This window comes from Leptopilina heterotoma, unplaced genomic scaffold (genome assembly GCF_015476425.1).
Source record: "Leptopilina heterotoma isolate Lh14 unplaced genomic scaffold, ASM1547642v1 Lhet_3, whole genome shotgun sequence".
Classification (NCBI taxonomy): domain Eukaryota; kingdom Metazoa; phylum Arthropoda; class Insecta; order Hymenoptera; family Figitidae; genus Leptopilina; species Leptopilina heterotoma.
In genome coordinates, this window is record NW_025111003.1 from 429,309 (window position 1) to 442,884 (window position 13,576).

Sequence of the window (13,576 nt, forward strand, 5' to 3'; positions counted from 1 at the left end):
GAACGTTTATTATAAGGAATTAATTGTAAATAAATTTCTCTTAATTTGTGGCATATTTTAATATTGTGAATTTTTATAATTTAAAATATGCCACAAATTAAGAGAAATTTATTTACAATTGATTCCTTATAATAAACGTTCAATTTTTTTTATTTTTTATTGTAATAATACGTTATTTTTAAATTTTAATCAATTTTAAATATCCCGCCAGAAAAATGATTTTTCGAGAGCGAAAAATTGAGGTGTGAACAGTCAAATGTTTGTGCATGCATGCATCATGCAGATGCATTGATCGTGTGACTGTACCCTTAGGCTGGAGTCCTATGGTAGTGTTTTGCGTTGCGTTTTGTAACTAGGCCATGAGTGCAAATATAGCAAACATATATCTCCATCTCTCTCACACTCATGGCCTAGTTACAAAACGCAACGAAAAACGTGGTCATGGGACTCCAGCCTTAGGGTGAAGTCCCATGGCACCATGGCCTTACTAACCTAGGGTTTTAGGAAACTATTGGAGAAAGGCCTTTACAAACTACGTCACACTCCTAGGGGTGTGGGGTGTCGAGCTGTGCGTGACATAGTGTGAACATTTTTTTTTGTATACTCAAATGCTTTAATGCTGTCCTTCCGGTTTGATGGAATTTTGAAAAGTCGTGTCACTTCTATCAAATATTCTTAGTTCGTGACATACGAATGTTCATTTATGTCATGAACTGAAAACATTTTGACAGAAATCATACGACCTTAAGGTTGGTTCCAGAATGGACTTGACGCAAACGAAGACGCGACGCGTCCCAATGCTAATCAAAAGCTGTATCTACATAAAGCTGCCTCTACAATTAGAAAGTAAGACGCGAAACGCGAGAAATTGCCATGTATTTTTCTCGCGTTTCGCGTTTGCGTCGCGCGTTTCTCAACTTTTTTCCGTATTGTAGAGGCAGCATAACCTGCCTCTACAATACGAAAAAAAGTGAGAAACGCGCGACGCAAACGCGAAACGCGAGAAAAATACATGTCAATTTCTCGCGTTTCGCGTCTTACTTTCTAATTGTAGATACAGCTTTAAGGAAAAAAAATGAGAAACGCGCGACGCAAACGCGAAACGCGAGAAAAATACATGGCAATTTTTTGCGTTTCGCGTCTGCGTCACGCGTTTCTCATATTTTTTTCGTATTGTAGAGGCAGCAAAATGGGGACGCGTCGCATCTGCGTTTGCGTCGAGTCAATTTGAGTCCATTCTGGAACCAACCCTGGTTTGAAATTACGTAAAATTGGTTAACAATCATTTTCGAATGAGTTTTTTCTTTGCAAAGAGACACTTTTTACAAAATCTGCCCACAACCCAACAACATAAATCTTCTTAATTACCTAAATTCAAAATATTTTCTTAATCCGTGTAGAAACGCACTTACAAAATGAAAAAACGAAAGTAATGTAATAAGGCTGTTTCCAGAATAGATAGACGCAAAGCTGACGCAAACGCAGACGCGATGCTTCTCAGGGAGCATTTACACCTTCGGTAAAAATTTCCCGAACGGAAAATTTTTTATTGGAGTAAGAGAGACAGACTGTGTATCTGACTCTCTTACTCCAATGCAAATTTTCCTTTCTGGACAATTTTTACAGAAGGTGTAAACGCTCCATCAATGCTAATCATGTTGTATCTACATGGTAAAGATAACGCGAGACGCAACGCAAAACGCGCTAGAAATGCATGGTATTTTTGTGCGTTTCGCGTTGCGTCTTACGTTTGCGCCAGCTTTGCGTCTATCTATTCTGGAAACAGCCTAAAGCTGTATCTACAATTAGAAAGTAAGACGCGAAACGCGAGAAATTGCCATGTATTTTTCTCGCGTTTTGCGTTTGCGTCGCGCGTTTCTCAACTTTTTTCCGTATTGTAGAGGCAGCATTAGGGTCGTTCCAGAATGAGCCAAAACGCAACGAAGACGCGACGCGTCCCAATGCTAATCAAATGGGAACGCGTCGCGTCTGCGTTTGCGTCGAGTCCATTCTGGAACCAACCTTAAGCTGTATCTACAATTAGAAAGTTAGACGCGAAACGCGAGAAATTGACATGTATTTTTCTCGCGTTTCGCGTTTGCGTCGCGCGTTTCTCAACTTTTTTCCGTATTGTAGAGGCAGCATTAGGCTGGAGTCCCATGGCAGCGTTTTGCGTTGCGTTTTGTAACTAGGCCATGAGTGTGAGAGAGATCGAGATATATGTTTGCTGTATTTGCACTCATGGCCCAGTTACAAAACGCAACGCAAAACGGTACCATATGGGACTCCAGCCTTAGGCCGCAGTCCCATGGCAGCGTTTTGCGTTGCGTTGTAATAAGAGAGAATTTTTTTTTTTCAAATTTCAGAGAATGCACCCTTAAGGTGGAGTCCCATGACATCGCCTTTTAGAGTTTAACGTGCAGGACCTCCCGATACCGGTATACCCACACGGTCCCCCATGGGACACGGGGCCGAGATACGCTCGGCCAACGTCGATGACCAAGATGTTCTGGTCATCTACCGATTCCCGCAAGGTCAGTGAGGACCATTGCGGACCCTCGGTGGGGGCCGGGACCTTTCCAATCCCTAACGGCTATGCAGGCCGCTACCCGAGTTGAGACCGCAACTCACACGTCGTGACAGCGTTTTCGTTGCGTCGTAATGGGAGAGAAAAAGACGCAAATATACGTTTGCTGCATTCTCTCTCATTGCAACGCAACGCAAAACGCTGCCATGGGACGGTCGGTAGAAAAAAAATTTACCGAAAAAGTCAAAATCGCGTTCACACTTCGCTTTTCCGATATAATGGAAAAACTGTTTCTAGCGGAAATTTAAAAATTTATATTTTATTAAAATGAATTAACACTGTTTTAAGTAAGAAAAATCAAGTTTTTATTAGATGAATATTGTTTTTTAATGATTTACAATAGGAAGATGAATTTTCTTGATAAATAACCATGTAAATAAGTATTAATTAACTTTTGTTTTGAAAAGTTGTAAGCAACGTCACAGCTGTTGTTGATGCGGAATTTTGTGTGAAATTCTAAATATAATCACAAATTATTAAATAATATTTATATAATTTAAATAAAAATGTTTAATGGGGATATTTAATATGCATTTTATTATTAAGTATAAGTTATTTTTCGAAAAGTAGTAGATGTAATTGTGTACATAACCTATAAATGTATGACAAGCCTTCAACATAAAGCAAGTAAATTTTTTGTAAACAAAATATGCAGTTGTAATTTATTGTTTGATAATTTAAATCCCTAATAAATCTTTATTTAGTTTTGTTTAACTTAGACGAGGAACGTTCATAATGGATTTTTTTTCACATAAAATTCCGCATCAACAACAGCTGTGACGTTGCTTACAACTTTTCAAAACAAAAGTTAATTAATATTTATTTACATGGTTATTTATCAGGAAAATTCATCTTCCTATTGTAAATCATTAAAAAACAATATTCATCTAATAAAAACTTGATTTTTCTTACTTAAAACAGTGTTAATTCATTTTAATAAAATATAAATTTTTAAATTCCCGCTAGAAACAGTTTTTCCATTATATCGGAAAAGCAAAGTGTGAACGCGATTTTGACTTTTTCGGTAAATTTTTTTTTCTACCGACCGTCGTATAAATGTATCTACCTATCTCTTTTGCACTCATGATTTTCTGCTTTCGGTCGACGTATTCCGCTCACATGGGATCGCACCCTTACCCATCCCTTATCCCATGTGAGTAGAATACAGCTGCGGTTACCTCTGCAGGCTGCCTGCCTGCGCAGGCAGAGCAACGAGAGTAAGGGAGAAGTTTGAAGTCACTGACTCTCTTACTCTTGTACGTTACCATGACAACCTGCAGGCAGGCAGGCTGCTTGCAGAGGTGTAACCGCAGCCTACGTCGACAGAATCATGAGTGCGAAAGATGAACGGACCTTGCATTGATTGCTATGGTAACCCGTGCCACGCACACTTTTATTATCCTAAGTATTGGAGATAGCCATAATAAAGTAAAAAGTTTAAAGTGATGCTATAAAAATTGATTTTTCATAATAGTAATATTTAATAAAAAAAGATTCATAAGCAATCCTATTTTCGTACTTTAAGAATTTTGATCTGCAAAAGTGAAAAGTTGAAGATACTGTGTAAAATCACTCAGACTTCTAATTAACCCTGAAAATGATTTATTACTACAGTAAGTTTGAAAATTTTAATAATGAAAGATTTAATTATTATAGATACCTATTTAATATTAAACGTATATTTTTTATTTTCAGGATGGCGCAAAGTTGTTACTTGAACCGATTTACCGTAAATTTACGAATATAATCTTTGTGAATTTTTCATCTGATATGCAATCATAAGTAAGTTTATATGATTTATTTGAATAATAATTTATAAAAATTAAAATATAATGCGTTTTAATTAATCATACTTGTATCATTTAACAATATTTAAAAAAATTATTGAAATTTGACTTTGTTAATTTAATACATTGAAATGAACCAATTTAATTTTATAATTATAATCATAAAACATATTTTTTATTTATTTTTTTATTTTAAAAATGATGTATCGTTGATAGTTTTAAAAATCAGTTTAATTTTCAAAAAGATCTCTTATTGTTAGACTCTCATAGGGATAGCTCTTAACAGTGATTGCCATCATAATATTTATTTTTTAAATATTAAAGATACATCTATCTTTAATTGTCTCATATGCGTATTTTAGTTCTGCTTAAAAGTTTGTTTATTTAAGGTAAAATATTAATTATAACAAAAAAAGTCTTTTTTTTAATATTGTTAATATTTTATGCATTAATATAATTAATTTATTCAGAAATGCTATAATCATTTTAACTTGTTTTTGATCTAAAGTCACATATTCCCTTTCGGTCCCGTTAATATTTTAAACCGTTTTACTATCGGCCCCTCATTTACAATACAAGATCCCTTAAACTGGCAATCACTATACCGTTTACCCTTCCTTTAGTTTAATTAATTAATTAAAATGTTGTGCATGAATATAGCCCAAATATAATTTAATCAAACTGTCATATAAGACTATAATTATTACAATTAATTACTACAATTATTTTTTAATATCGAATAACCACTTAACTTAAATGTTATTCAATATAGAAACCATCAAAATGTATTTGTCATTTGCTTCAACTGTTATTTAACAAAGTTATCAGTTAACCGAATTGTCATGTGATAGAATTGTTATATAACCTGGACATGTGAACTGTTTCCAAAACATAAAACATGGAATAATTAATTCATACTTGAAAATAGGCTAGCAATTATTTATTTGAATTAAATATGTAATTTTTTCAGTGAATAAGCACTATTTCTTATACGTTGCAGAGAAATAAATGGATTTTCTGTTTTCATATGGTAAAATTGTTATTTTTGAGATTTATGCAGTTGGAAGAACCATATTTATTGATACTTATTAAGAATTTATTAATCTAGTTGCAAAAAATGGTTCTTTTCATTACATAATAATAAAATTAATATTAATATGTATAAGAAGTCAATCAATTGGATTGACTTGGAGGATTGATAACTTCTTATACATATTAATATAATTTCACCAAGTGATAAATTCAATAATATTAAATAAAATTAATAATTTTAAGCTGTTGGCCATATTATATGAAATAGTTACTGCAACTTAATGGAGTAATTCATACATGGAGAAAAATATAAAGTAACTTTTACTACTTTTATAGAAAAAAATTTCCGGTAAAGTATTTCTTGTAATTTTTTTTACTACTTTTGGAGTAAATTTTGCTACGTTCGAAGTAAATTTTACTACCCTGGTAAAAATTTCGGACTAATTCCGGATTAAATACGGACAGATTAGTTCGAAATTATAATTAGTTATTATATTATATTATTATATTATATTTTATTATATATTATATTATAATTATAATTAGTTCGAAAATTGTACGAAAAAGGTCCGAAAATGATCCGCGCTAGTCTGATATCAATCCGAACGAAAACCTGAATCCGAAAACACTCCGGAGTAATCCTAAATGTCTACGAATTCAGTCCGTAATTAGTCCGCAACAATCCAAATTTATGACCGGTGAAGAATTCTTCTAAAATAAGTATACAGAATTGTCCGATATCAATATGTAAAGAATACGGAATCAGTCCGCAACAATCCGAGTTTAATCTAGTTAAAAAAACTTAATCCGCAAAATTTCCGGACCAATCCGAACTCTGTAAGCAAGAAATCCGGTATTAGTCCGCAACAATTTGAAATTAAGTGTGGCAAAATCCTATTCCGAAAAAAGTACGAAACAATCCGAAATCTGTATGCTAAGAATCCGAAAATTGTCTGCAACAATCCGGATTTAATCCAACTAAAAGGAATAATCCGAAACAAATACGAAATAATCCGAAATCTGTACACAAAGAATCCGACATTAGTCCGCTTCAATTCGGCATTAGTGTGGTAAAATCATATTCCGAAACAAATACGAAACAATCCGAAATATGTATGCTAAGAATCCGGTAATAGACGGCAACCCGAATCATATTATATCCCTGGTAAAAATTTCAGAGTAATCCGGGTTAATCTAACATCAATCCGAATGAAATTGTGAATCCTAAAAATCAGTCTGGAGTAATCTTAAATGTCTATGAATTAAATCCGTAATTATTACTCAACAATCCGAAATTATATAGTGCTGTTATTTTGTTTGGATTTATAATTTTTAGTGCGATATTATATTGTTTGATAAAATTCCATAATCTTAATAATTTAAAATATTTTATTTGTGAGCTTTTGCCCGTCGACGACAGGCATCCTCAGATATTCAAAACTGAAATACATGTAATTTCTAATTAAAAACTTTATAATCCGAAAATATGTCCGTCAAAAAACTCATCTAAAATAAATACGAAATAATCCGAAATTGTTATGTAAATAATACGAACTCAGTCCGCAATAATCCGAATTTAATCCAGTTAAAAGATTTAATCCAAAACAAGTATAGAACAATCCAAAATCTGTATGCAAAGAATTCGGTAATAGTCAGCGTCAATCCGAATAATTTCTGATCAAAACACCACAGTCCGAAAATAAGTCTTATTGTAAATATATACAATCCACAGACAGTTCAAAACAATCCATATTCAATCCAATTCAAAGACTTAATCAGGAATGATTTTGGTATAATATTGAATTTGTATATTAAAAACAATTTGTATTAAATGCAGATAAATTCAAACTATAATTATAATTTCGTATGACAAAAACCTGACCAAAACCAAATTAATTTCGGATTTAATAATTTCACATTTGCAAGTTGCGTATTATCAGACTAACTTCGGACTAGATCGGACTAATTCTGGATTCACTGGTTATACACAAACCGCATTGAGTTTGAATTTATCCGGACAAATTCCGAGCGACAAAAACCTGTCCATAAGCAGACTGTTTCGGATTAGCTGCGGATTCACTGGTTAAGGGGTTACGTACAGTAGTTTTCAATTATGCCTTTTTAGTTTGAACGTGTCACACTCATATGTTCCCATGAAAACATATGAGTGCAACACGTTCAAACTTGGAAGGCATAATTGAAAACTACTGTACAGTTAGAGCTTCAAAAAAAGCTGTTTTTTAGGAATTTTTTGTGGCAACACATTTAAATAATTAATAACAAATCTTTTTCCACATAAAATATACAGTACCGTCCGAAATTGTCAGTCCACCCATTTTCAAAGGAATGACAAAAATTTTTTAACATAAAATTCATGAAAAGTAAAATTTTTTTTGGTTTATATTTTGAAAGACGATAAAATTTTGAAAAGAATAAGACCTTACAGAACTCATTTGGCCAAAATTTGTAGAAGATATTATTAAAAATCGTCATTTTCAATGTTTTACAAAAATTTGAATAACTTCTTAAATAATGAACGCTTTTTAATAATCTTAGGCTTATTTTAAAGACCATTGTCTACAGAATAAGAATTACTTATAGGCATTAACCTGTAATTTTTAACTTGGAATAAGCATGACGTCAAAGTTGGACAAAAAAATTCAAAAAATTTGAAATAATATTATTAAAAGAAAAATAATTTTTGAAACTCAAACATATATTTTTATTAAATTTTCTTGAAAAATCTACACCATATCATGTTTTATATATATGTTCTAGAATAGTTTTTAGTACAAAAAATTGATTTCAAATTTTTCCAATTTTTTTGTCTAATTTTGACGTCATGCTTATTCCAAGTTAAAAATGACAGGTTAATGCCTATAAGTAATTCTTATTCCGTAGAAAAAGACCTTTAAAATAAGCCTAAGATTATTAAAAAGCGTTCATTATTTTAGAAGTTATTTAAATTTTTGAAAAACATTAATAATGACGATTTTTAGGAATATCTTCTACAAATTTTGGCCAAATGACTTCTGTAAGGTCTTATTCTTTTCAAAATTTTATCGTCTTTCAAAATATAAACTAAAAAAAAATTTAGTTTTCATGAATTTTATATTAAAAAATTTTTGTCATTCCTTTAAAAATGGGTGGACTGACAATTGCGGACGGTACTGTATATATATATTTCAAGAAAATTTTCTGAAATTATAGTCCATAAATATAAAGAAATATGCGAATGATAGAACATTTGCGTGAGCTCCTTAAATAAAAATGGTTTCGCGGTGATCACGCTATCTCTTGACTAGATCATCTAAAATCAAATCGTGAAGAAGAAATCGTTAGGTAATGATATAATGCTGTACTTGAACGAAGGGATTTGAAAAATTTTGATTTTTCGCAAAATGGCAGATGTTGAAAGTCAAAAATTGTTTTTTGACCAAAATTTTACTCATATTTTCGGCTATACCAAAAAAATTTATTGTCAAAAAAAATCCTTCGTTCAAGTACCGGACAATTATATAACAAATAAATGGTAAAAATTTCAAACCGATCGGTAAAGCCGTTCTCAAGTTACATAGTGATCACCGACTCTCAAAACATGGTTTTGAGAAAAACGAGTTCAAAGTTTTGAATACCGCCTCCTGGCCACAGTAACGGCTGAGACGGCTCCATTTAAAATTCTATATCTCCATAAATAATAGTCCTATTTGTCTCAAATTTTCAGAGAATACTTTTGAAATGGTTTACTTTTAGAAAATGCATTTTTAAAAAAATCGATTTTTTGAAAATCCTAATGATAGATCGTCCAACATCCTTCCGGCAGGACGAAAAAGACTCAGGTGAGTCCCTCCGAAATCACTAAAGAAAACTAACATGGATTCAGATAAATAAAAAATGATATATATCATTGGAAAGGTAACGAAACAAGCTTTCAGCGCATATAAATATCGGGCTTGTAAGTTCAAAACTAAGGGCTGGGTAGTTTGAAGAAGTTACATGTTCCAAAAATTCACATAATTTTTAGTCACAGAATGACGAAGCCCGGTCCTCCCGGCAGGACGCTTTTCGCTTTATTTAAGAGACTGCCTAGCCTAGGTTTATAAATTTAAAGACTCGATATTTACATCATTTGAAAGCTTGTTTCATTACCTTTCCAACGATATATTTAGTTTTATATTTATCTGCTTCCATATTAATTTTATAGAGCAATTTCGAAGGGACTCGCGCCTGAGTATTACTCAGATATACTGAAAAATATTAAAAATGAATTTTTTTTTAATTGAACAATTAGGTTTCATTCTTTGAACGTTTCTGAAGAGAAAGAGACTTGTCCGGCCAAAAAATATTGATTTTTGGGGATTTTACATTAAATTTACGAAAAAATGTTTTTTTCACTGTTTAGAAACATAGAAAGTTTGAAGGCTTTGAAAAATGGTTTAATATTATTATTTTAAAAAGTCAAAAGTATTGATTTTTTTGTCTTTTCGTCTACTTTAATCCCAAGGAGTTCCAGAAAAGAAAAGTTGAATTCCCTTTTTTTAAAAGCCTTTTTTTCGGAACGTCCTTCCGGCAGGATGGGCGATTGGACGATTTATCACTAAGTGTACGTAACCCCTTAAACCAACCGAATTACTTCTGCATTTACTAGTCGCATATGATCTGACTAACTGCAGACTAAACCGGACTAATTACGGATTCAATAGCTATAAAAAACGATCCCACTTTTTATTCAGGGTATTTGCCTATAGTGAATAAAATATTTAATTCTGCAGTCAATTTGTTTTTACAATTTCTTTTCGTAGCACTTCATAAATTCTATTATGAATTTGAACTCCCATGCGAGCGTGGTATAGTGGTTAGTGTATTCGATTTCGGTGCGATATAATGTTAGATAAGTGTAGGTTCGAATCTCCAAGCGTTAGAAATTTTAAATTAATGTAAATAAAATTGCGATAGGTAAATCGAAAAATATGTTGAATGTACCATAAAGTAATAATAATTAATATGTGTAACTTGTATAATTATTTTTTTAATAACATTCACTAAATTGTCTGGACTAATTTTTGACTGTTTCGGACTAATTCCGTATTCACTAGTTAAAATTAACTGATTAATGTCGGACTTCATCGGACCAACTCCGGATTCACTAGTTGTTCACAAATCGTATAGAGTTCGGATTTTTCCGGATTAATTTCGGGTGACAAAAACCTGACCATAAACCGCATTGTATCGGACAAATTTCGGATTAGTCCGAAATGTGTCCGGTTTTTTAACCAGGGTAATTTTTACAAATTATTTCGAATGTAGCAAAATTTACTCCAAAAGTAGTAAACATTGACAGAAATACTTTACAGGAAATTTTTTTTACTATAAAAGTAGTAAAAGTTACTTTATATTTTTCTCCGTGTAAGACTGAACATGACAAATTGTTCTAAAGTATGAAGCAAGTCATCGTAGCAAGCGAGCGTGATTGGGTGGTAACGCACATAGCACCGAAACTTTCCTAAAAATTTATTAAGGGGGATCCCTCATGAAAAATGTGCAAAATATGTAAAAATTCAAAATTTTACAAAAATTATATTTTTTATATTATGTTAGGTTGCAGAGGGCGTCAAAATCGATGCTTTTATTTTGAGGCGTTCCGCGGTTGCCACTAAAGAACATATTTTTTAACAATATGCAAAAAGTATTAGACAGAAACATCCATCCGTTTACTCAGAATCCGTGCAACCGATTTAAAAAACAGTGTTTTGAGAAAAACACAGTTAAAGTTTAAGTACGATTTTTTCATATTTATTGTTAAATGGATTTTATAAGAGCTTACCAAATTTTAATTTGCTTTTCATATTCGTCGCGAGCCTTTTTATTGTTAAAAACAATACAAAATTGAGTAATTCAATGCATTTGTCTAAAAACATGAACTGATACTTATAATGCTAACTCGCAAACCGAATAAGATATTTTAACGTTTTTGGTCTTAAATTAAAGATGAGACTTAAAGAATCAAACCTACATAAGCTTTAAATTTTGTCTGCAATTTTTAAAAATAAGACAGAGATTAAAAAATTGTCAAGAAAACTTTAATTTTTTAATTTTCTTTTTAAAATTTGTCGATTGGTAAAATCTTTGTGTAATTTCTTAAAATTTTGAATTGTATATAATTTAACATAAAATATTATGAGCTTTCAAAAGGTAGATTTGTTAAGTTTCTGACATTAGTTTTTACGGAAATATCATGATTTAAAGATTGGTATGTTTTTGGGCCATGCACGTGGAGCCATTCTAATGGCAGTATGATGTACTATAACTTTTGATAAGAGATAAACTATGATGAATTTGTTGGAATTAGGAGTGTTAATATAAATAATTTTGGTATAGATTGAAAGGTTGGTATTATGTGAACAGTATTTGTGGCCCTAAAATGTTTATTTTTCATGAAATAAAAATAATAATAATAATAATAATATTATAATTATAATTATTATTATAATTATAATTTCTGTATGTACGGGTGTTTCTAAATTAATGTCCCGATTATGAAACACCTATTTTATTCAATTAGTAAATAAAATTGTATTAACATATCCCAATAATTTGAATATCAACTATAAAGAATTAAATACAAAGAATAAATTCTAGTTAAATAGATAATTATATAATCCATTTTTTGGTAGAAAAGTAATGCGAAAATACTGAAAATGTTTGAGGTTGTGTTTGCTGCGTATATTTTTTGTCTGTTCCATCAATCGGGACATGAAAATAATAAGTGTACCTAATATGAGACGGTAGTTTGACAGTAAACCTGGCTAACCTTAATTTGAAAGCTAAAATGCAATTAAAAATTTCTTTTTAAATTAAATACTACACAGAAATAATAATTCTTATATCGTGTAAAATTTATTGAAATAACTAGAATATTCTTATCACCAATTTTAATTGCATTTATTTTAATTTTTGTAATACTGTTCCATAATAGGGACAAAATTATGAAAGCGTTTCATAACTGGGACCTTTACCTTATTAATCTCGTGACATATAAATTCGTTGACAAGCTGTTTTGACAACTTTTCGAGGTTTGTTTATGGAAATTTAAAGTATATCCAAAGATATCTCAGAGATATTACTGGGACATAAGTACGACGTCCTACAAATACACAGGTCCACAAAAAAATCGATGAAAGGTTCCCTTGACCAAACATGGTGTATTATATGTATTTTGGGCCACTGAAACCGAATCTGAAGTCCGTTTTGCTTCATCACGTCAGGATTTTTTCCTAACCTCAAAATGCATGTCGGATTTTGCATGACAGAAAAAAATTTAAAAATATTAACGGATTTAGCATTTAGCCTTATTTTGGGATAGAGGTGTTTTGAGGGATCCCTGATTACGAAATTAAAGGCAAATTTTCAAAATACAAAATGGCGAATTCAATATGGCCGTCAAAATTTTCAAAAAATTCTTCAATTTTTAAGAAATTCTTCAATTTTTATAAAATTTTGTATCGAGGGATTTTCGAGGTCACTGATTACGAAATTAAAGGTAAATTTTTAAAATATAAAATGGCGGTCAGAAAAAAACATTCTTAAATTTTCATAAAACTTTGTACCAAGGGGATTTTATGGTCGCTGATCACTTATTTAAAGTCAGATTTTAAAAATACAAAATAGCAAATCCAATATGGCTGTCGGATTTTTACAAAACTTAGTATCTGTGAGTTTTTGAGCTCGCTAACTATGATTTTGAAATCAGATCACCCACCAATGTAGAGCTGCGGTTGCTTGATGACGACGCCTGCAGGCCCGCCAGCCGTCGATACTGGGGTTCCGACTCCCCGCATCGTACTTTTTTTTCGTGTGCCTACCATGACGGCGTAAAGGTTAGTTTAAAATGGGATTAGTGTCAGGTACACGTACAACTAAACCCATTGCAGACTCACCTTAAGGAGCGGGATGCAGGGAGCCGGATCACGGAACAACTCCGTTGCCCGCCGTCACCACGTGGAGGTGCCCTGGATGCAGGCTCACGATGTAATTTGTGGGCAGCGGCCCTAAATCTTCTAGATACCAAGTTTTGTGAACATTAAAGAAATTTTTAAAAATCCGACAGCCATATTGGATTCGCTATTTTGTATTTTGATAATCTGACTTTAAATAAGTGATCAGCGACCCC

General features: G+C 31.9%; 1 protein-coding gene across 1 annotated transcript in view; it reads left to right on the plus strand.

Annotated features, from left to right (window-relative positions):
- The first annotated feature begins 3,923 nt into the window (after positions 1-3,923).
- The window catches only part of LOC122504492, a 31,154-nt gene continuing 21,501 nt past the window's right edge, over positions 3,924-13,576 (plus strand). Inside the window, exons 1-2 of the mRNA XM_043615628.1 lie at positions 3,924-4,200; positions 4,283-4,369. The gene's annotated coding sequence lies outside the window, so the exon portion shown is untranslated. The remainder of the gene's footprint in view (positions 4,201-4,282; positions 4,370-13,576) is intronic.